The sequence below is a fragment of the Megascapheus bottae genome, chromosome 6 (assembly GCF_031878675.1).
Source record: "Megascapheus bottae isolate mThoBot1 chromosome 6, mThoBot2.hap1, whole genome shotgun sequence".
Taxonomy (NCBI): Eukaryota; Metazoa; Chordata; class Mammalia; order Rodentia; family Geomyidae; genus Megascapheus; species Megascapheus bottae.
This window is the reverse complement of record NC_143514.1, coordinates 52,025,929-52,051,259: the sequence shown is the minus strand read 5'-3', so window position 1 is coordinate 52,051,259 and position 25,331 is coordinate 52,025,929. Positions and strand designations below refer to the sequence as shown.

Sequence of the window (25,331 nt, the reverse complement as noted above, 5' to 3'; positions counted from 1 at the left end):
CAGGTTTCTCTGAGCATCCTCAAAGGCTATTTTTTCCCTGTGAAATAGTGCATATTATTAACTTATGCTTGGTACTTCAGCAAACCATTTGTAGCTGACCATCATCATCATCATCATCGTCGTTGTTGTCGTCATCATTGTTGTTGTTGCCGTCGTCGTCATCAGTGTATGTGTCCTCCTTATATATTTGCTTTTCTTCTCTTCTTACTACTTTAAATCTGCCCATACCTTCCCATTATACCACTGCTAATGGTGGAAACTCCTACATACTGTGACCTACTAATTTATCAGCTTCATCTAGCCATTGTCTCCAAATTCCTGATATCAATATATGTGATGATCTGTTTTTCTATATTTCTCACACTATTTAACCACTCTCATCCATCAAGACTTCATTAATTTTACTGTTATTTTAGAGGTGATGTACAGAGAGATTACAATGAGTCCGGTAATTAATATATTTCCTTTCATATATTTTAGAGCATCTACTCTTTCTCTTTGCCTCTTGGAGCTTGTTGCCATTTTTTCTTCCTCCACATCACCAATGCTGTCTTCTTTGCAGCCATAATGAGGCATTTTCTTCCAATGAGCTTGTATTCATGAAAATACCATGCCACTCTGCCTTGATGTTTTAGTCAGTCAGTTGTATTTTTTCACACACGATCTTTCTTCTCCCTAGACTATTAAATGTGGTTTTGCATTGTATCTGAAACCAGTGATCCTGTCCATACTAGGCCTCCTGTACAAGAGTCTTTCCTCTGTTATTGCAGTTTTTCTTTCTCTAGATTTCTTGGTATTCCTCTTATGAAGAGGACGTGACTTTTAAACTAAAGGATAAAGAAAAGGCATTTTCTGATAAAAATAGAGAAGCCGTTTATGTAGAAAACATTGAAAAGATGCAAGATCCAATAGAAGAAATAACTTACACAAGGCCTTAGTGGCTTAGGAGCATGGGGTTTGTGAAGAGAAAGGTATGCTGAGAAACTGCAGCATTGCATGTGGCTGCTCCGTCATAGGGCACAAGCACTCAAATGACAACAGGTATCCTGGAAAAGTAGACTGTGTCAGATCAAGGGGAATTCTTCCTGAATATTAAGAAACTGAAAGAAAAAAACTGAAAATGAAGCTAGTAGAATTTTCCCAAGTGCATTTGTGCTAATTTTCCCAGGACGTCCAGGGAGAGAGGATAATTTGCTGACTTTTGTATGAGTTATGCATTGCTTACATTTCTTCTTAGTTCTTTTCTATATCCTTTTTTGCTATCTCATGGGACTAGTCTAGACTTCTTATCCACTTTCTGGATATACATGGATTGGCATGACCTGAAGGTTGCCTCAAGAATCTGGGATCCAGTTTTCAGTTCTGTGAACTTTGAATGTGTTGAGATTCTCAGACAAATCCTATTTTTTTTTTGCTATATATTGATCCCATCCAAGCCCACCAGATTTAAATACTCACGTGGATGTCTTGCAAATGCAATCACCATGACAACCCTATAACAGAAATCATACACCTATGGCAACGAATGCCTGTGCTCCTGCAAGGAATTTCCCATCCTGTTTATTCTTCACATTCCCTACCATGTGAATGAAGCCTTTTCTGACTTCCAAATCTCTCTTTCTGTCAGTTTTTGAATTCTGGAATTGAATATTGATTCCAACAAAATTTGACCTTGGGCTCTCCTAGCAGAGGTTTACAACAGAGCAAAACCTAGATACATAGGCCATATAGGATGACGCTAAATGAAAGGACCTCCAGGATATAGAAACAAAAGCTATATAATGTGAGATTATTGTCCTTAATGTACTATGTTCTCTCTCTTGTTACAGTGTTTTACCTTGTTATCTGATATATTGTATATATGTTTATTTGGTTATTTGACATAGGATAGGGAAGGGGGAAAACAAGATGGGGGAGGGAGGGAAATGGGGACCAAATCATGAGAAAGGGTATCAATGTTTGTGAAGTAATGCACCTTCTATTAATTACAAAAAAAATTAACAAAAAGAAAGGTAAGAAAAAATTTGACCGTTAGTAATACTTTCTTACATTTCACTTCTTATTTCAGTCATACATTGCTTAATGGGGGGATCATGTTTTGAGGAATGTATTGTTTGGTGGATTCATTATTGTGTGAGCAGCACTGAGTATACTTATATAAATCTAGCTGCTATATGTCAATTACTCAATGTGGCTTCTAGTTGCATTTAAGAAACACAACAAAAGCATGATGTATGGGGCTGCTGCTAGTATAACATACCTATTGTTATGCAATATTTTATATAAGTAGGAATACCTCTCAATAATGATAAAAACAGACTATGCCAAATACTCATACCAGTTAAATAGTCACTTACTATCATTACCAAATATTATATCATTGATAATACAGAGGTATGTTTATACTTTTTTAAGATTGGCAGAAAAATGAATTTGTGTATATGAATATCACATAATTAACATATGTCACTGTGATTACAATGTCACTGGAAAATAGAAATTATCAGCTTTACTATAAACTTACAAGGTCATCATCATATATGTATTTCTTCATTTGGGGCATTATGCCTCAAATCACTTAGTTTATATCTCCAATTTGTTTGAATTACTGAGTGCAGAGAAGGTATATTTAACTACTTTGAAGCCTCCTCAAGTCTTCTTGTTCCAAGTCTGGACACAAAGGGGATATCTATTATGTTTACGAAGCAAAACCATTACTCAGCAATTATGTAGCAAGAAGGTATAAAAAACATAAAGGTGATTCAGAAAACAACCAGGCAGCTTGCATATAGGCTTGAGAGCCATCAGACATGAAGTTTCAGCACAGCAAGTCTGCTCATAAACTGGGGAACTTGGGAGATGATTTAATGTCCTTTCATTTTACTCTTTACATGCTTTTGTTTCTCTGAAAGACATAGATGATAGTGAAAACCTTAAAGTTACATTATAAGGATCCAGTGAGATAATGTACCAACGAAGTCACATTTGTTAATATTATCATTTGTAGAAATGGTTCTTTGAATTGGAACAGTTGGAAACAAAGGGAACGGCTATCATAGAGCTATCGTAGAGAAGACTTAAAAGAATCCCTTATTTGTTAAATTAAGAAAAATATCCTTGTGGGGAGAATGGGGACAAAAACATGAGAAGGGGTATGAATGTGTGAGAAGTAATACACCCACTACCTGATGAATGTAACTGTAAACCCTCTGTACATTACCTCGACAATAAAATTTTAAAAAGAAAGAAAAATATCCTTATCTTAGACTAAACATTACTCATGAAGTTAGGCTGCCCGATTTCAATTTTAGCCTCCTCGTTTCCTATTGGTACACACTGAGGCTCATAATAATAATGGCATAAACTTATTGTGTGAAATAAATAAAATAATTCCTATAAAGTACTAATTAGCACAATGACAGACAAATAATGAGGGTTAAGGTAGGCTGATTGCTACATAAATGACCATGCTAAAATGTAATATTTAATACGGGTAGTGTTTTTACTGCTGATAAAGTTGGGCTGTTCTCTTGATCTCAGATCCATTCATGCACTCTGCTCTGGGGGCAGGTATGTGACAGCAGATCTCAGCTAGGCCCTATCACGGGTGTTGGTATTGCAAGGCTATAGATTATTTTAGGATGGTCTTGGCTTCCTTCCTCCCTTCTTCCATATCTTCTTCCCTCCCTCCCTCCTTCCCTCCCTCCCTTCCTACCTTCTTCCTTCTTTCCTTTCTTCCTTCCTTCTTCCCTCCCTCCCTCCCTTCCTTCTTTTCTCATTTCCTTCCTTTTCCTTTCTTCCTTTCAAGGCTGTTCTCCTGATGGCTACTCAGACCTCTAAGAAAGAATGAAAGTAACCAATCAAACAATGGGATTTCCCCTCCTTCTTATTGGCCAAAGCAGACCACAAACAGGATCCCCAAAAATGGGGATGTGGAAATCTCTTTTTTCCCATATATGTTTTATTGGAATTAATAGAAGGGTTACATTATATTCACCAGATAGAAGGTGCATTACTTCACAAACATTGATACCCTTTTTCATGTCTTGGTCCCCATTTCCTTCCCCCCACCCCCACCCCTCATCTTCTTTTCCCCCTTCCCTATCCTATTTCAAATAACCAAATAAGCATATATACAATATATCAGATAACAATGTGAGATACTGTAACAATATGAGATAACCAAGGGACAGCAAAAGAGATGAGAGATAACATAGTACATTAAGGACAACAATCACTCATTACATGGCTTTTGTTTCTATATCCTGGAGGTCCTTTCATTTAGCCTCATCCTATTTGGCCTTATGTATCTAGGTTTTGTTGTATTGTAAATCTCTGCTAGGAGAGCCCAAGGTTTCTACTGCTTATGACAAATGAGGGAAACCATTGAGCCTATGTTCCATTGAGTCTGGCTTACTTCACTTAATATGATTTTTTCTAAGTCTTTCCATTTCCTTACAAATGGGGCGATGTTCTTTCTAACAGCAGCATAGAATTCCATTGTGTATAAATACCACAGTGGAAATCTCTTGATAGAAAAATGTGTAAAGTCACATCACAGAGGATATGGATACAATGGAAAGTGACGATCCTGGCCAGTTTGGCAGGTGATCTACTACACCACCATCACATTTCCTCTAGATATAATCAAAGTTTGTATCATGGTTTACAGATTGCAGTGACCTTTTCCTTGTAGCCCCTGAATCTTACAAGGAGATGTGAAGTAAGTTTTTTTTTTTTTAGCTCTTTTGAAGCCTTTACAATATGATACATATGCCTCTTCCTGGGCGCTACCTACGGAGGTGGCTGCCATCTCCTCCCTTAGACCTCTGGTGAAGCCCAAGATCGTGAAAAAAGAGGACCAAGAAGTTCATCCGCCACCAATCAGACCGATATGTCAAGATGAAGCGAAACTGGTGGAAGCCCAGAGGTATTGACAACAGGGTCCGGAGGAGATTCAAGGGCCAGATCTTGATGCCCAACATTGGTTATGGGAGCAACAAGAAAACAAAGCACATGCTGCACCGGAAGTTCCTGGTCCACAACGCCAAGGAGCTGGAAGTGTGGCTCCTGTGCAACAAGGCTTACTGTGCTGAGATCGCCCACAATGCTTCCTCCAAGAACCGGAAAGCCATGGTGGAATGAGCAGCCCAGCTGGCCATCAGAGTCACCAGTCCCCATGCCAGGCTGCGCGTTAATAGGTGGCTCATATACCCCTTTTATTTGTGCTTACATAAACCACAAAACTGCAACAACAACAAAAAAAAAAAAATATGATACAAACTAGCTCCGGCACATCTTCCAACACACTTCGATTGCTAACATTTGATTGGCAAGTGTCCTCATCCTACTACTCTCCTGACTTTTCATGTTATTTACTTTTATGGTTTCATGTTCTACCAATGTGCTGGGGCACTGATACTGCCATCTAGACCTTTGAAGCTTCATGCTTCTATATCTAACAGCTTGTTGGGCAACTCCTTGTAGTTATCAGTTGGCTTCCTTGAACTTGGCATATCCAGATGTGTAGCCAGATGTGTTATTATTTTAAAATACAATTAGAATGATAATTAGCAGAATAAAAGTGTTATGAAAACATAAGGTATGTGGAGTAATTGTCTGACAATTCTATAGCCTTTATGTATGACCTTTAACACCTTGAAGTTTTAGAGACACTGAGAATGTCTTTCTTTAATTAAGGGCTCAGGAAGAGTCTCTTGAATAAGGCATTTCTTATTTGCCTTAATCTTGAGTTGACAAGTAGAGTCTTGAATGTAAATTGAGTAGCCAAGGAGCTTAGAAGAATTCAGTTTTTATTTAGGGTTTTAGTAGTGCTACTAAATATAGCCTGTCCCATTTTTCCTTTCCCCTCAAACTGTCTCATTGATGTAACATGAAACCAAATAGAACAGTTTTGAACAGCTTGAAAGAGTGAATATCATGTGTTGAAAAGGAATATCACAGTATCACCTGATAAAAATAGCTTGTATCCACAGTAAGCAGAAATTGGTGCACTCTGACAGAGTGAATGTGTTTTGTTTTGTTTTTTAAGCTAGAATTCACTCCCCATGCCCTCCCATGCCAAAGAAGTTGTTTGCAAAAACTCTTCCAAGAAAGAGGCTGGTGGAGAAAAAGAATCTTTTATCTTGGTAACCAAGTAATTAATTGTTTAAAAGAAGCAAAACCTTTTTAGTTAAAATAGCCTTTTACCTATACATGTCAAATTTGCTCATTTTTTTTCTTCTTATTTTTGCCAGCCTTGGGGCTTGAACTCTGGGCCTAAGCACTGACCTTGGGCTTTCTCAAGGCTATAGCTCTACCACTTGAGCTACAGCACCACTTACAGCTTTTTCTATGTATGTGGTACTGAGGAATCCAACCCAGGTCTTCATACATGCTAGGCAAGCACTCTGACATTAGGCCAAACTCGTGGCCCTTGCTCATATTTTTAAGGATTGAGGCAAGGTGGGTTTGTTGGGGGTTTTATTTCCAGTCATGGGACTTGAACTCTGGCCTGGGTGCTGTCCCTGAGCTCTTCAGCTCAAGGCTACTGCCCTACCTCTTGAGCCACACTGCCACTTCCTAAGGCAAAGTTTTAATAAAGTTTTAAGATTATGAAGCCTAAAAAGGAACAAGAAAGAAGAGACCATATCACTTATTCATTTAGAAGGCTCTAATCAAAAGATCACATCATTAATTTATTCAATAGACATTGACTGAGAAGCATTCTATTTTATGTGTCCAGAGGATAAAATAGACAGAATCCTCAAGGACTTTCCACCAATATAGAGAAGACACAGTTATGCATACAAGTATTACCATGTTGAAAAGAACAAGTATGGCCAGAAGGGAATCAATAAAGGTATAGATAAACTGACCAAGGCTTTTATGTTGTCATTTATTCTGACAAAAGCTGATAGAGTATCTACTACATTCTTGCAGTATGATGGATCCTGGGAACTCAGCCTTCACGTCAGTAAGGCACTTAAATGAAAAATTAGTAAGCCATTATGTAAAATAATGTTAGCTTCATTCATGTTTTGTCCACTACTAGAATTAATTTTGATGAAAGATAGTTGAAGGTATTGTCTGAGTCATTGATTTTTTTGTTTGTAATATCAATTTAGTATTAAGTTTTTAATATCCTCTATGAAATTCTAGTTATTTTTCTTCCTAGGCATATTTACTAAATTCAAAGTTATTATAGAGAATATCTAGAATAGGCTGGAATTGATGTATTTCTCATTTCTGTGTTTGCCAGGCAATAGGATTCTTTATTTTCTTGTACTGTCTTGACAGTCAATGGGGTTGAACAGAGAAGGATATGCAAGATGTAAATTATGGCTACTGCAATGGAAGGGGTAACAGTTCTTAGGCAATGTTTCTGATTCTCAGGAGATGCAATAAAATTTCAGTGCCCAAGGCGGGCCTAAACTCTGAATCCTCTTTTGTAGCCTACTCATTTAATACTATTTACTAGTGGTGTCTGGGATATACAGAATGGTACATAGGTTCTTCTATGAGACTCCCTATACTGTCATTTTCCTTTTCCACTTAATTAGCCAGTGCTTTCATTTGATAGCAGTGTTATAGAGTCTGAGAACTTCTGTGCTAAATGCTAAGGTTTCTGAAGGACAGAGAAAGTTATGTAACCTTCTTAGACCTCAGTTCTTTCCTCTGTAAATACCACACCCTCCATAGGACTGACACAACAAATAAGACCCAAATTCTTAACGTGGTTTGCAGCATCCAGCATTATCCAATCTGAGCCTGCCACTCAGACCTAATCTGCTCTCACTGTTGGCCCTTGCTCATCCCTCCAGCCTCACTGGCCCTTGTGCTCCTGTTCTTAATGTGAGCTTTGCAACAACTTTCCCCCACCACAACCACTGGGTTAGACATATTTTGATTTTTGCTAATTTATCCAATTAAAACTTATTAGACAATTGGATTAGAGAGGCACAGTCAGATTGAGGTCCACCATGAATACAGCTTCCTACTAGACTAGATGACTGCCTTTTGTGAGGAGTTGTTAGGTGCAAGCTTATCTCTGTTAAGACAATCTGAGAGAAGCAGCTAAGACAGAATAAGAAGAACTGAATTAGAATAAATGAAGAGCAGGAGCTTTGGTTGAATGTGTAGGGACTATAAACCAAACAAAGTATGAAGGCCTTAGACTTACTGTTAATGTGTCTATAACCAAGTCCATTGACCTCTTCTGTGCCTCAGTTTCCCTGTCTGAAATAAGAGGCCCATAGAAAAAAAACAGTAGGAATGGGCTGTGGTGGGGATGGGGTGCACCCCACATAAGAGTTGTAAAACTATTGAGAAAAATGTATGTAATAACAGTTTATATCGAGTGGCATTCACATAAGTTATCATAAATGCATATTTTAAAGTGTTTGGCACCCAGTAAGTAGCCAACAAATGGTACCTATTACTATTTATATTAACATTATTAAATCACTTGGAAGTGATTTGGAACACTTGTAAAGATTTGGATGTCTTTACTAGTGCTAATGATATAGTTGTCCTTGAATTTAAACACATTTTTGGTTAGTCTTCTTTGGCTCCCTTTTTGCATCTGTAAGCATGGGAAAGCCCTTGAGTTAGTGATTAAGAATCTAGACTCTAGAGTCAGAAAGAAATGAATTGAAGTCTTGAAGTGAATGAATAAATAAATAAGTAAATGGCCTAAGACCCAAAACTATTCTTAGTCCATGGAAGTTTCCGTTTCTTTTCTCTATCAAAGTCTTATCCATCCTTTGAAGGAAGCAAAAATGCTAGGAGTAAGAAAAAGGAGCTCTGGCCTAGGTGATTCACAAAGACCTTGTATACTTTTGTCCTCTCCTAAGACATGGGCAGACCTGCTCCACACAGCCCCACTAGACTTCCTCTCTGTTTTATGAGACAGGTACCAATCCCCATAATTCTGACAGCTCTTCAACACCATCACCACTAATGAAAGGTGAGACACCTAGTTAAAGCTGATAAGAATGGTTGATGTTACTGAATGCAAGAAGATATGCTTATTCTTTTATCTGGATCCTCCCAATTCTAAGACATGTAGGTATGACTTGTTATCGTCAATGTAAATATGAGGAGGCTGAGGTTATGAGCAATTAAAAAAAAGTTCCCAAGGTACTTCATCTAGGAAATTGAGGGACTGAGATGTCAGCTGACATCCTCCAATTCCAGAACCCGTGCTAGGGGTCATGCTCTAGGTTGTCTGCTCAGTCTGTCAGACTGTGAACTCTTTAGGAAAAGAGACAGTGCTCATTCACTGTTAGGCCTCATCTATCCCCAGTACCAGTTCAATCCATGGAAATTATGGTGAAATTTGAAATCCTCTCTGTATAGGTGATGTGCTAAACTCTAACTTGGGCTGGGAGGTAGAAGTCATGTTTACCTGTGGATTTTTTCAGACTCACAGCTGTCCTTCAGCCTCTAAGCACCTCGCCATATCTGGAGAAAACAGTATTACTTCTCAATTGAGGAAGGAATGTTCAGCCAGTTTTTTACCTGAGGGAATAAAATTGAGATATAAATTTGAGATCCTTTACTTCATATTTGGTATTTTCCCTTCTCTGTATGTTCAAACTTTTAATAAACTTGAAACTTTTGTAGAAGGGTCAAAGGTATTTGCCAAATTCTCCTTGTTACTAAAAAAAACTTCACTTTAATTGTGAAGTAAGAACTATTTTAATCACTAATACCAGCACAAATGCTTTATTGATTTTTTAAAGCAAAGTAACAAAAACTATGTCCCTCTTTTTGTGAAAAAATCATTATTACTGGATGTTGTGATCTGCAAGATGCTAAGTAAGGATTCTAACTAAAATGCTTTGCAAAACCATTCCAATGTAAAATCAATAATATATATAAAAATGTTATGAAAAGTAAATTAAGGACAAAAAAGTCATTAACTCTTAGTAAATACACATACACATGCACACACACTAACATGAAATGTTAACTTTTGGTCACCTATTGGAATTTGAGATATAGTGACTTTATAGATGAGAAAGTACCAAGAGCTTTGTCTAAATACAAAAGTGGCCAGAAATAAACTAGGCAGATGGAGGGTACCAAAGATTCTAATGGCTTAGAAAAGTAAAGGTCTGTCCTGGGATCGTAGAAACTCTGTGAGCCCTGGACTTCCAGGAAAGAGTCTTTGCTTCTAGGAATCTTCAGTAGAACTTATCAACAAAACTGTGAGTTGTTATTTTGGTTAGGTACAGCTACAAGTAACTGTTGGGTTCAGTATGGTAGGTAGAGAGATGAGTTAGTTTGATGGCCAGCATTCCAGATAACACACTAGGAGAGGTTTTACTGGTAAAACTCAAGACCAAGGGTCCTGGGGCCATGGCTATACCTGGGTAAAAAAGAGGGATATATGGGGCCAGGAGTTTGGCCTAGTGGTAGAGTGCTTGCCTAGCATGCACGAAGACTCGGGTTCGATTCCTTGGTACCACATGCATAGAAAAAAGCTGGAAGTGGTGCTGAGGCTCAAGTGGTAGAGCTCTAACCTTGAGAAAGTCCAAGGATAGTGCTCAGGCCCTGAGCTCAAGCCCAGGGCTGGCAAAAAAAAAAAAAAGAGGGATATGGCAGAGCTAAATTTTAAAAGTGGAATGGGAATTTTCCAGATGAAAATATTGGGTGCATGTGAGATGGAAGAGATGTTGAAAGCCAAGATGGGAAGATGCTCACTGTGGCAGTATGATAGATTTACAGAACATTGATTAAGCAAATACAGTGAGCACACGTGATGCGTTGGGAGACACTAGGGATGCACTTACAGGCAAAACGTCAGGGAGCTTATAATCTAGTGCAGAGGACAGCATCCATCTTAAGCAAAGGACAGACATCTATCTACGGATTATATTGTTTTGTGAAAGAAAATAATAAGATGCTGAGGAATAGCAAGGAATAGCAAGGAATAGTTAAACAGAGACCTAAATTGGATTCAAAGAATTCATTTGGGCCTCTTTGTTGAAGGGTCTTAGAGATAAAGAAGTGGTAGCTCTAGCCATGGTTTCATCACTTAGTTCCAAAGGAGAGCACAGGTATAGAAGCCTAGGAGACTGCATGGATACAGCAAAGGCAAGACTAGAGTTGATTTTGGTTGGTCATACCTGAGTATATTTAGGCCATGGAGAACTAGTGAAGGACTTCAGGTGAGAGTACTGTGATTCAAATTAGCATGTGAAAATAGCTTTGAAACCTGCAATGGCAAAAGTATATGGGGAAATATCTGGTATGAATAGATTTGGCTAGTAATGGGTGATGAGTGAAGCCTTCGGTCCTCTCTGTAGGAGAGAGGATAAACTGTGTAGAGCATGGCCAGGGGAAGGGGAGAGAAAGAAGGGAAGTAACCCTGAACATTATGTAGGGTTTCAGTGGCTGATCCAGCACAATTTCTTGGTAAATATTATTGAGTAAAGTAAAATACAGACTCATGAGAGTCTTGATGGTGATGAAAGATGAGGAGATGACTTGTAAACTTTACTTGTATTGCTTCTCTGAGCCTCAGCTCTTCATCTGTGAGAAAAGGAAGGTGAGAACATGTTTTGTGAATTAAGGATCTCCCAAGGATCAGGATCAATTGTGTCTCTTGTGTGTGAGTGTGGTGAGAGAGAGAGAGAGAGTGAGAGAGAGAGAGAGAACACGCCCAATCTCGTCTGATCTTGGAAGCTAAGCAGCGTTGGGCCTGGTTAGTACTTGAATGGGAGAGAGAAAGAGAGAGAGAGATGTATGTATATAGATAGATAGAGGGGGGGATGAGATTTATTATAAAGAAGTGGACCACAAGATTACAAAGGTTGACAGATGCCCAGTTCCCCAGTAGGTAATATGAAGATCCAAGAGAGCTGATGGTTCAAATGCAGCAGGCTCGAGACTCAGAAGGAGCCAATGTTTCTATTCAAGCACTAAGTCAAAAAAGAATTTATCTCCTAGCTTAAGAGGATTCGAAAGTAAAGAATTCTTTTGACAGGAGGATCAGCCTTACTGGTCTACTTGGGCCTTCAACCCATTGGATGATTGGATGAGCCTCACTGAAATTTGGGGAATTACTGTGAGTCACATGTTATTCTTATCTACATCAACTCCCCAGACCCATGCAGAATAGTGTTTGATCAGGTATTTGAGCACTCTGTAGCTCAGTCATGTTGATACATAAGTTAAACATCTTAATATAAAGGCAGTACAGCCCTGCTTGGGCCACATTCATTTGTTTTTCTATTGTTTGACCCCTGGATTGCCATATGGTAAGCTGTGTAATGGATGTTTTACAAGTATTTCCTTAAATTTTTGTGGTAGACAAGTGTCCCATTTTGCAGATGTCAGGATCACAGTCCACTTACCATAGTAAGTACAAGGGGGAACTTGTGACAATAGAGGGGGCAAGAGACTTGAACAGCCAGTCCGTACTAGAGTCTGTCAGCACTGACCCCTTGAGGATATGATGGCTCACTGGTCTGCAGGAGGGGTAGGGCATAGTGAAATGGAATTGAAGTCCTCAAGGATGGCTTCAGATCCTTCCTTGTGCCAATCCTGCCTCCTAGTAATTCTCCTGCCTACAACCTGTGCCACTCTCTGTCTATGGCGGTGTTTAGGTTCACTCCACTGTGAGCTCCGATGGATTAAGGCTTTGTTTTTCATTTTTCCATTTCCTTCTACCCTAGCTTACTGGTATCCACTGAGTAAAATCTTTCCAGGTCTAACCTCTAGTCATTGTCCATATCACATCAGCTAATTGTACTCTTAGAACTTAATGTACCATCCAAGGGGCTCTGTTTCTCCATCTTCAGAATTGAGATAATGATTGTCACAGTTGGATTGGGGGATGGAGCAGATTCTGGGATGTGAACTGGTAAGTTTTTTTTGGAGGGGGGCATGATGGGAAGAGAAGGGAGAAAAGGGAAAGGAGGTGAGTTCTGGCAGACACAGAGTGGGGCTTCAGATTGCCCACAGTGAAGGCCTTAGGATACCATATGAAGAGTCTTTCAAGCAATGATAGATCTGCAAGATGATCTGGAGTCAAGGTGAGGGCTTCAGAGCTTCATTCCCTGTGTCAGTCAGCCACTCGATATGGGGTACCTCAAGAAGAGGACATGGTCCTGGGAGAGACAACTCTTAGTCAAGGCAATGCTGATGAGGGGGAGGACAGTGGAGGGCTATCTGGGAGACTTAGCCATCTAGTTCTGAAGAACGATGTAGTAGCTATCAGACCCTCCCCCAAAGAAATGATTTCACAGGGTTATTGGGAAAGTGATATGCTTGAAAACATACTGCAGTATGCTAAATAAGAGTTCCTTTTCATTTCCATTAATAGTAATAGTAATACAATTAGGACCCAGTAAAATACTTCTTTGACTGAGTTGAATCCATTTTCTTAGAGCTGTTTGCAGCAAGCATCACAAAGTCAGTACATGCTCTTGTTTTTATTCCTTTCACTTCCCCAAAGACACCCTTTCCTTGCTCTCTTTTGTTATTAATTTCATCTTAAAAGTGCTTAGCCATCCTTTTTTAAAACCTCTAGGGGTGGTTTGATTTGATTTCCTTTCCACTGAAATGACTATTCTGAACTCTGACCTTAATCCAGGATGGTTAGAGCAGCTAGAAGTGCTTTTTCAACTATCTACCTGTCTTCACACTTTATATTCCATATAGGCTTAGAGAAATTCTACATCTAAGTGCAGTTTTTAAGCACTGCTAACATTAGCACTTCTCATCTGTGGGGTTAATTAAATGTAAATGAGTAATGAATACTAGCCCTAGTATTCCCAACTATGTACTGACCCTAAAGTCAGTTCTGTAGGCTTGTAAGGGACAGACACCACAATACTGGTAAAAACTCATTGATGGAAAAGATGGATACTCTAAAGATCAAGAATATTGAGCAACTTGGAGTCAATTCCAGAAACCAAATACATATAGAAAAAAAGTTCTATATGCCTCTGGGAGTTCAAAGTGCAATATGATGTTGATTACAAACATGTGTGCATGCCCATGCACACACATCTCACATACACACACACAGAGAGAAAGAGAGAGAGAGAGAGAGAGAGAGAGAGAGAGAGAGAGAGAGAGAGAGAGAGAGAGAAACTAATGTGGTAATCAAGTTACTTTTCTATGAATTCCATCAAGTGATTTCTCTCAAATATGCATATATGTGTTCATACTTCTAACATATATTTTATTCCACTACTTCTTACATATTTTCTGCAGCTCCCTAAAATCTCTATAATAAAACCAAAAGTCTTAGCAAAGCTGTTACAATTCCTGAAGCATACCTAGATTTTCTTTCCTTTCCCTGGGAATGCATTTTCCAAATCTCAGTTCCGATGTCACCTCTCTGATTTCCTACAATAATACTTGCCACTCCATACTGCCTTTCCTCCCAGACAGTGAGCCACAGAATGGGAAGGAAATCAATGTGTGGACCTGCTAGAGTGAGTCAAAGTGGAGAACAAATTTGCATGCAAAGTCTTTGTACTTAGAACAATCAACTCTCAGTTATATGTACCACTAAAAGGGTGGTTTAATTAACCTGGTGTTTGTGTTGTCATCTCAGTTTTACGAAGGACCAAGAACCATCCTTTTCGATTCTAGGATTAGCAAAGCTTCTAAGGGTGAGCTTTCCAACAGAAGGAAAACTTTCCCCTGACTGCCCTCTTGTGGAAGTGCTGAAAGAGCCCAAAGATGAGAAATGTATGAAAGCTTCCTTAACCTTGTCCTCAGGTTGAAAGAGCACTGTCAGACCTGTCTGTTAATTGGTGTGTCAAGCTGCCATATGCAGAAAACTATAGATTTTTCTAAGAATCTGAGTGTGTTAAGACATGTCTCAAATGAAATCTGTGGTGCTTTGAGAATGTAAAAATACACAGTTAAGGTCATGAACAACAAAGCTATATGTGATTAAGAGGCAGTCTTGGTGGATGAAATATTACCTGCACACCAGCTCTCACTAACATTTTCACCCTCTTAATAGTAGACTCTCAAGCAAGAGCACAAAGCATTCTATTTTTTTAAACTTCATTTCTGTATTGCAAAGGTGATGGACAGAGGAGTTATGGTTACCTAAGTTGGGTAATGAGTATATTTCCTGTTGAACCGTGTATTTCCTATAGACTTGGACCCAAGATTCACCTGTTGAGCAAAGTGAAAATGCTGATTTCTGAGCCTCCTTTTCAGATTATGATTCAGTGGATGTGGGCTGGAGCCCATGAGTCTAGATTTTACAAAGCACCCCGGGCTGGTTCTGTTGTGTGATCCTGACATATTATGTAATGAAGATGGGTTTTTATAGAGCTTCTTACAACACTTTTCCACAACTAAGACAACTTTGTACAGAAGTCATAATTTCAGGAATTCTAACCCATAGACCCTGTGAGAGCATTATTTTCTTTTTGCCTCAAATATTATTTTCTATTTCATGCGTGGGATTGCTTGTTTGAATTAAGCTTTTAAACATAATTGTGAAACCGACTTCCCTTTCCCCTTCCCTCTCTTCATATCTAACTTCTGCCAGAGTATCTACCCAGGGCCCACCCATCTGTATTTGTGAGTCAACCACTTACCTGCCCTGTTTTGTGCCCATTAAACTCTAGAGAAGTGCTAGCTTTCAAAAGAGGATTACCCTGGTCTCTTTAAAAAGAAAATTAGTTGTGGTACTAGAGTTCTAACCTTGCCATTGCTAGGCAGAGCCTCTACAACTGAAGACACTCTATCAGTCCTGAATTTTGGCCTTTATGAGAAGTAAAGGTGAAAGACATTGGACAAGAAGTAATCTTTCGGGGCCAGGAGTTTGGCCTAGTGGTTAAAGTGCTTGCCTAGGATGCACGAGGACCCGGGTTCCATTCCTTGGTACCACATACATAGAAAAAAAAGAGCCAGAAGTGGTGCTAAGGCTCAAGTGGTAGAGCTCTAGCCTTGAGAAAGTCCAAGGACAATGCTCAGGCCCTGAGTTCAAGCCCAGGACTGGCAAAAAAAAAAAAAGAAGAAGAAGTAATCTCTCCCAGGATTATTGCCATCTGACCTATCTTGAGTACCATGTTCCAGGTACTCTACAGGATTTCCTGGGTACATTTCTTCTAACCAGTCAGGCACTACAGTTCACAGGTGAGACAGAACGGGAGCTTCAAGAGTTATTTAGCTCTTTATTCACCCAGAGTGGCCAAATCTCAACCCAAGAATCTCTGGCTCCCTCTCACTGAACTATCAGAACGTAAATATCAAGTATCATTGCTCTCTCTATGAATACTAATTAGTTTTGTTGTCCATCAACAATATTTTGGGAGGAAAAAAAACCTCAATATTTCAAAAAAAAGATTATCAAATGAAGAATTTTTCCAGGACATTACCACTAACACTTTCCTAATATCTGGGAAATGTGAAAGTAAGTTGTATTGAAAGCAGAGGGAAAAAAAGAGGTTTCCAAATTGGGCAGCCATGTATCTTAATTTTATATGTTATAAAGAACCTGTGGCATTTGGGGCATCTTAAAGGGTCAGTAATAACCTGTTTGATATTTCAATTTAGTTGAAGGTTTTGACGTGTTTGTATACTTGAACCTTTATTGCTAAAGGTCCTCTATAACATGTTGATTTTCCCCCAAAATTGAAGGGTACTTGAATACATCGTCCAGAAATATAAATGTATTTGTTGAAGCAGAAAGGCATTTTATTTAACACTGTATAATTCATTTTCCTTTAGCCATCAGAAGTTTTCTTAAATAAAATTTGTTGCTTTCTGATTATGAAATTGTGGCCAGTATTAAAAATTAGGAAAAATAGTGAAAAGACAATTCATAATCCTTTTATATAAAAGCAATGGTCACAGAAAAAAACTCTTTAAATATGATTTGCTTCCTATGAATCTGCCACTGTTGTCAGGTAAGTGACATAAATTAATTTTGCATGGTTTTTTGTTGTTGTTTTTTTATGACTGAAGGTTAAATGAGGGGGAGGTAGTGAAGCCTGGAAATAGCATTCTACTTTTTCCTACTTCCAAAGCCTGTTGGGACTCTCCCACATAACCACCGTTAACATTCTAGTATGTTTCTTCCAAGTCTCTTTGAATGTGTATTTTTTTCATGGCTGAGATCATACTGTGAACACAATTTTCAACCCTCTCATTTTCACTTAGCATAATGGCAAAAGCATTTTCCTCCTATGATCTGGCTCTGCCTCCCTCTCTGCCTTTATCTCATACCTCCTTCTGCTTTGGGTGTCATTCTCCAGCCACCCTTGGCCTTCTGTCTCATCCTGGAACAAGCCACAAATATTCTTGCCTTGAGACCTTTTCACTGGCTGCTTCTTACATGGCTCAGCCACTCTTGCATGGTTCAGCCCTCAAATGGTTCTTTTTGTCCCTCATCATTTGAGTCTTCATCTTCAATGTACAAACTTTTCGTGAATGTCATATCTCAAGAAGGTTCTGTTCTTTTTCTTAACTCCATATGGGTTTCCTGCATTACACTTGTTACAAGTTAACATAATTTTATTTCTATTTTTATTGGGCCCATATAGGTGTCTGCTTTATCTTTGTGTGTGTTAGCCAATCATGAACTAATAATGTTATACTCCATTGAACATTTTTTGTGTGTGAGTCATGGGGCTTGTACTCCGCCTGGGCGCTTTCCCTGAGCTCCTCAGCTCTAGGCTACTGCCCTACCCCTGAAACCACAGCACCACTTCCCCTTTTCTAGTGATTAATTGGAGATAAGAGTCTCACATTCTTCAGTGCCTGGGCTGGCTTTGAACTGCAATCCTCAGATCTCAGCCTCCTGAGTAGCTAGGATTACAGGAGTGAGCCACTGCGTCTGGCTTGCATTGAACATTTTTATACAGAGAAAGCTCTGTCTTTATAATACTTTCATAGAGGTTTAAAGTAGGCCAAAGCATAGAACATTTTTAAGACTCTTGCTCAATAACCCTGCAAAAAAAATTCATCCCAACTTTCAAAGGTATGTACAACTTTCAGCATAGGTAAGGATACTAGTACGAACTGTTTTTAAGGTCTCAGCTATTTTGATAAGTGACTCAAATGATGCTTGCATATTGCATGTTCTGTAGCTATATCATTTGATAAGTGAATGATAATATAAAGCTGACATTTGGCCATAGTTCAAAGAATAACTGAACCCTTTTCTAGACCTTTTATTCCTGTGAGATGACACATGGAAAGAAAACACTGGCAAACAGGGACACACGGATTGACTCAGTGTCAATCCTTGCCATCTCAATTGGACCGTATGAAGAATTCCTTTCGCTGTATCTAGAATCCAGACCCCAAATACAGGATTAGCCTCAGCCCCTTTCTCCCTCTATCAATGTCTAAAAGTGGAAAAAAGATCATTATGGAGCAAAATAAGGATATCATAATTATTACAGACCTGTCCACATGACATTTCAGTATCATTTCCTTGATAGGTGAAGTACCCTTTTAATTCCCACACCAAGCTAAAAAATGTATCTCAAACATGAATAATATGTAATTCTGTACAGCATAGTTTAAAAATCAAAAAAACAAAAACAAACAACTTTGCCCTCTGAGACTATGACTCAATAAAAAGCTTTTGAATCTGATCATATTTATAGTTATAAGCCTCCTTCAGTGTAGGAAGGGGGAAAAAAGGATAGGAGAGTTCCCCTTACCAACATTATTTTAATATAGACATTTTAAAACAAGTTTGTGAGAGTACCTGTGTTTGTTAACCCATTGTCAGTCTCCTAGATAGCTGTTTGTGTGCTTTGTCTATGTCTATATGTATTAATGTCTTATATAATGTACATACTCTAAGTAGTGAAATCATCTCTTTTTACATACTCAATAAATATTTTTCCTGCTTGTTTTCCTTGTAATTTTTTACTATTCTAGACTGCATGAAGTTTCGAATTCACTGATAGTCCATTCTATCAATACTTTTCTTTGTAATGTGCTTTAAGCTTCAAAGAGAACACAATTGGAAAAACGGTTATTTATATCCTTCCTAGTTATTTATGGTTTGATAAGCATGGCTTGTTTAGAAGGTGCTTTCTAATTATATAAAAGGAACACTGAAATCATTTTTCTGAATTGTCAATAACTGCTTATGTAGCATCTTCTCCAAAATTGATGGGCATATTTTTCCCATTTTGATCTTAAAAATTAGATTTCAAAATGAGGTATAATTTGATTCATTTCAAAGGTGTTTCTTTGTTTAGTTCATTGGAATCATACAGCTTTCTTTTTTTCTCCCATGTTCTCTCTGCTCCCTCCTAGAATGGCATACAGAGGAACCCTTTAGCATACTAATATAATAAGGATGCTTTTTAATGGCTTAAGAGATCTTGGGAATCCTTGGGAAATTGTTCAGTGACTCTCTGCAATGGAATTAATGTTTTAAAGCCAGAAGCATGCATCCTATATAAGAAATATATTTTCAGCGCTCTTCATGCCATGAGCTCTCCAACCCCTGCCTCCTGCCACCCTGGAAGTGCTGTACCTCCAGATAATTGGATTGTGGCCATGTTCCTTTGTTGTTTGCTTTTCAAAGAAAAAATATTTTGTATTACATTCTGGAATGGATGAGGGCTGCGAAAGTGTGAGTTCATTGTCTCAGAGACTCTGCAGACCCAAGGCCAGTCTTCATTCTGGTCTCTCAAGCCACTCCTTGACTGCTACTATTTTGCAAAAAGAGGTAGAAATTCCCATTATTGCCACCTGATTTTGATTTTTTTTTCCAAAGAGAAAATCCAGCATAAAGAAAGAGGATGGATTGTCTTGAAGAGTAAATCAGTTTATCCTCTGACTCAAAAATGGAAGAAAATGAGCCTACAGTTTAAAGATACAGGTTTAATTGCATAGTCATTTCTCTATGCAGACCTATTTGGAGCAGATGGTTTTTCTTAACCACTGCACTGTTTTTTGGATTCCCAAAGCTGACAACCAGACATGGAATCTGAAATGTGGTTTACTTGAGATCAATTTATTTACTCATTTGAGCCAGCTTGGCGTAATGAGCATACAGAGAGGTTTAGAGTCTTAGCCAAGGTGGCACAGCTAGTGATAAAGCAGACATACTTGCTATTTAGACCTTCTACTCCAGACTTCTCATTATCGACTTTCTCATAATTTTCAGAGAAGTATTTAACTTCAGCTATAAACAATAGACTACATCTTCTAGATTGTATTTTTTAACATTGGCTGAAGTAACCTATTAAGAGTAACTATATTTTTATTTATTGTATCTTGGCAGTAAAACTTAAAATGTACCTTCTGAAGCAGACACTATACCTTCTGCATTCAAAGTTATTATGGAGAGAATTGTGACCTCAAAAATCACATGTTGAGGGCCAGGAGTTTGGCCTAGTGGTAAGAGTGCTTGCCTGGCATGCATGAAGACCCGGGTTCGATTCCTCAGAACCACATACATAGAAAAGGCCAGAAGTGGTGCTGTGGCTGAAGTGATAGAACTCTAGCCTTGAGAAAACCCAAGGACAGTGTTCAGGCCCTAAGCTCCAGCCCTAGGACTGGCACAAAAAAAATCACATGTTGAAGCTCCAACTTCTTTTTTTTCTTTTATTTTTTGCCAGTTCTGGGGCTTGAACTCAGGGCCTGGGCACGATCCTTGGACACTTTTTGCTCAAGGCTAGCACTCTGCCACTTGAACCACATCACCACTTTTGGCTTTTTCTATGTATGTGGTTCTGGGGAATAGAACCAAGGGCTTTGTGCATGCTAGGTGAGCACGCTACCACTAGGCCACGCTCCTGGCCTGAAGCTCCCACTTCTGATACAGCTGTTTGTGAAGATAGGATAGTTAATGACAAATTAAGTTATAAAGATAGATTACAAATCTAATAGAATTTGTGGCTGAGTAATAATAGTAAATAATAATAATAATAATAATAATAATAATAATAAGGAACACTGGGAAATGATAACCATCTGCAAGCCAGAAAAGAGCCTTCACCACAATCCAACCATCCTGGCACTCAGTCTCACATTTCCAGCTTCCACAACTATAAGAAAATATTTTCTGTGAACTAAGATAAAAATTTTGCTGTCTTATTAAACTTTCTTTTCTAGCCTGATATAGCCCTGTAATTTTAGCACTTGGGAGATAGAGAAAGGCATATTGTGAGTTTTAAGCTAATCTAGACTATGAGAAAAGACCCTGGAGAAGAAAAAAAAGGGCTGAGTGCTGTTGGCTCATACCGATAATCCTATTACTCAGAAAGCTGAAATCTGAGGCTCATGTTTAGAGGAAGTCCTGGGAGACAAACCCAAGATACTCTTATCATCAATTAACCAACAAAAAGCCAGAACTAGAGGCAGAACCAGAACACCAGCATTGAGCAGAAAATGCTAAATAAAAGGTCCTAAGTCCAAACCCCAGTACCAACACTAAAAAAAGATTACTAGAGTCAGTAGACATGCAAATTGCAAGATCTGTGTTTTAGAAAAATATTCTGGTATGTACTTTTTGTACATTTGAGTTGTGAGTGCTTCAGGGCACTTGCTTTCGTTCTAATAATAGCTTATTGTTGACTAGAAACATCCTTACTCACAAATGGAGCTGGTGGATGAAGCCTGGTCTGTCCTCTATTGAATCAGGAGTGAAGGATGTGTGGGCATATTATGATGCCACTGGCCAGGTCCTCCCTGGACTCGGGACTTCTTCATCATGTTCTCAAAACCCATTATACACGCATGTGTATAATACCTAAAGAACACCATTGCATCAGTTCTGTCTTTTTTGATATGTTGAATTATATCCATTCACATTAGTTTGTAAAACAACTGAGTTATGGGCTCATTTTAGGAGGTCCTCCGGCCCATGTCTCTATCTGTAGACCAACTGTACCCCAAGCATATCTAACAAAATCTGAGCCTCCCACTCTCTTTACTGTAGAATTGGTGCCCTTTATTAATGTTAAAATTGGAAACACTGGACAATGTAGCTTTGAACCAAGTAAGAGAACTGAAAATGCACAGACTCAAATCTCAGAAAGTTCTTGAATTAAAAATAAAGAAATAAATAAATCCAACCAAAAATTCCAACCACTGGCCTGGCGGGGGTCTTAGCAGAGTGGTAATACTACTTCCATAATACAAACCACCAAATTCCCTCCACCTCCTAGGACAGATAAACTCTTTAAAGCAATCAGAGCACTAGAAACCAAGGCACAAGAAAGGGTACCCACTCATGTAGCCATCCAGCACCTCTCACATCCTCCCACAGACCCTGCTTTCCAAATGCTAGGTAGCAGAACAATCCATGAAACCTTGGCAAGTGCTGTTTCCAATCCATTCAAAATGACTGTCATCCTACTAAGTAGGCTAAGTGCAGCCATAGCCCCATTTCACAGCTGATAATGCTAACCCAAAGCAAGTAGTGAGGTCTCTAGAGCAAAGGAATTGAATAACACTGTGTCTGTGAATCTCCCTGAAAAAGAAATGAGTTCCTCAAATATTATCTGAACATGAATATTAACAAAAATCTAGATACAGTCCCTGGCTTTACAGAATTCTCAGTGTAGCAAAAGGGAAAAGTTCTATAAACTATTCATGACAATGTGAAAAATGCTATTTTGGTAGTAAGGTAGTTGATAAGGAAGCTATAGAAATAGAGAAGAGGGCACCTAAAACAGATTCTTAAAAGTAAATAAACTAACAAGCCAATCAGATTGAAGAGAGAGTTCTTAAGGTGAAATTTGTCTTCTAATGTGAGTTTTTAAAGAAGTGAACTTTTTTTTTCTTAGTCCTGGGGCTTGAACTCTGGGCTGGGATGCTGTCCCTGAGCTCTTCAGCTCAAGGCTACCACTTGAGCCATAGCACCACTTCTAGTTTTCTAGTGCTTAATTGGAGATAAGAGACACATGGACTTTTGAGCCTGAGCTGACTTTGAGCCATGATCCTCAGATATCAGCCTCTGAGCAGCTAAGATTATAGGTGTGAGCACCGGTGCTTGGCAAGATGAACTTTTATTATATATTTTAAACACACAAGAAAAGGGGAGCAAGGAAGGAAGGAAGGAAGGAAGGAAGGAAGGAAGGAAGGAAGGAAGGAAGGGAGGGAGAGAGAGGAAGCAAGCAAGCATTACGGAGAAATGGCAGAGACTAAACAGGTCAGAATTTATGTACATTACCCTGTGCATCTTTTTTCCTCCTGTTTATGATACTGGTGATTCTATCTGATTGGGTTGTCACATGGAAAAAACTTAATTTCTCTTATGTAGAGACTAATCCTTGAAAAACCTATGACCTTATCACTTCTTCTTATACTGTTTGCCTCTTCTCTTGAAGTTAAGGCTAGGCACTGTCCCTGAGCTTTATTTGTTCAAGGCTAGTACTCTACCCCTTGAGTTATAACTCCACTTCTGGATTTTTAGTGGTTAATTGGAGATAACAAATTCATGGACTTTCCTGCCCAGGCTGACTTTGAACTGTGAACCTCAGATCTCAGCCTCCTGAATAGCTAGGATAACAAACATTAATCCATTAGCATTTGGCTTCCACATTATGTTTTACTTTTCAGGAACCAGTTGTACATAGAAAGAGGAATTTTGAATTGGTCCATACAAACACTTGTTTCTGAAGGAGACTGATTCAGTGGTAACTTCTATGCACTTAGTCTAGTACCACTGTTTTTAAAAATAAATAGTTTATATTAATCAGAATGGAAAGGTGACTCTTAGCAACCCACGATGGTTTAACTGGGCCTCTTGTTCACATCACAGTTTACCATCAGTCCTCATGCAGCTGTGTTCCACCCACTCATTCTGGAATCCAAACCCTTTGCATCTAGTGGCTCTGTTCTCATTCAAAGGCCTTGGAATTCTCCCTTTTACATTTTCATCTACTCAGTTGGCAAAGAAAAGAAAAAGAAAAAAAATGGAGTATCTTACAGAATTTGTTCAGAATCCAGGTTTGCACTGGTGAGAACTCAATCACTCAGCCCCACTGTACAGTAGCTCGGAGACCAGGCAGAAAAAAGGAACATCTGGTGAGTATTGTTAATACCTATTTACTCCATGACCAGAGCTAACCTCAAATTAAAAACATTATTGGAAAGATGGTAAGTTTCCTCTTCGCTGAAGGTATGTAGACAGAGTCCAGTAACCCCTTGTTTTTAGAAAGTGCAACTGGGGTAGACTGAGAAAACTTGCTAGAAGGATGCAATGAACCTCTCTTCTGCTGAGATTCAGTGATTCAATAAAGCAATAGAGAAATGGAGCGGAATTACCCAGCTGAATTTCCTGTGCCTTCAACTGAGTTCTTGGAGTCGAAATAGAATGTTGAATTTCATTTTATAAATTGTTCCTCCAGCTTGACGTATTGGAGATTTTTAGCACGCACGCTCACACCTGGCTGCCCGCCACCTTCTGCCATTGCAGATACGCTTACAGGAAACCGTAAGTGGATCTGCTTTTGATGCTGGCAGCATCTTACTAAAATGCTTTTGCTGGCATCATGGAACAGGAGCAGAATTCAGCTGGGACCAATAATGAGGCTATTTAGAAAGTTCTCTCTTCTACCCCCTGACAAGGCAGATGTGGTGGGGATTTTTCCACTCCTATCCTGTCGATGGTATCCGAAATTAGTTCAAGGCCCTCAAAAATGTTTAGGTCTTGGAGTTGAAACCCTGGACTCATAAAGAGGAGAAATCTTTCTTTCTCCTATTTACTAATGAAAAGGGAACGAATCCCAGAAACTTCCAACACAGTAGTATATCACCTATTGTTCTGTAACAGGCCTAGAAAAAGTACAGCCCTATGTCAATTTGGAAGAAAAGAAATAAAAAGCATTGGCCTCCATTAAAAATATCTCTAGGGAACATTACACTGGTGGATGCTTTCTTCGCCCATGAAATTATCTTGCATTCAAGCAACATTTTATCCTATCTACCAAATCATTTTAAGGTCCCCAGACATTGTTACTTAAAGTAGGGGCTTTACGCTATCTCCCCATTTAGCAGCTAGAACTACTTGAGGTCCAGAGAAATTAACTCATTTCTTTAAGACTGATGAGGCATGAGAGCAAAATTAAACCCCTATACCTTCAGTATATTATGCAGAACTACACAAGTTTATATCAGCTGATGATTTGGGAGGGACCATTCCAATCGTGGTAACTACTCTTGTCTATCTGTTAATTCAGTGATGTGGATAGCCATCCAAAATCTCTGCACCATGAAATTTACTACATAATATTGACACAGTCATTTCTTCCCTAAAAGATCAGAAACAGTGTTACAAAGGGGACATTTATGCTGACACTTATGAACATCAGACACAAAAGGATACCGCGATATTTCAGACAAACCTGCCTGGTCTATGA

At 38.8% G+C, this 25,331-nt stretch overlaps 1 pseudogene; it reads left to right on the top strand.

Moving 5' to 3' along the window:
• The first annotated feature begins 950 nt into the window (after positions 1 to 950).
• Positions 951 to 25,331, top strand: LOC150061854 (large ribosomal subunit protein eL32-like; annotated as a pseudogene).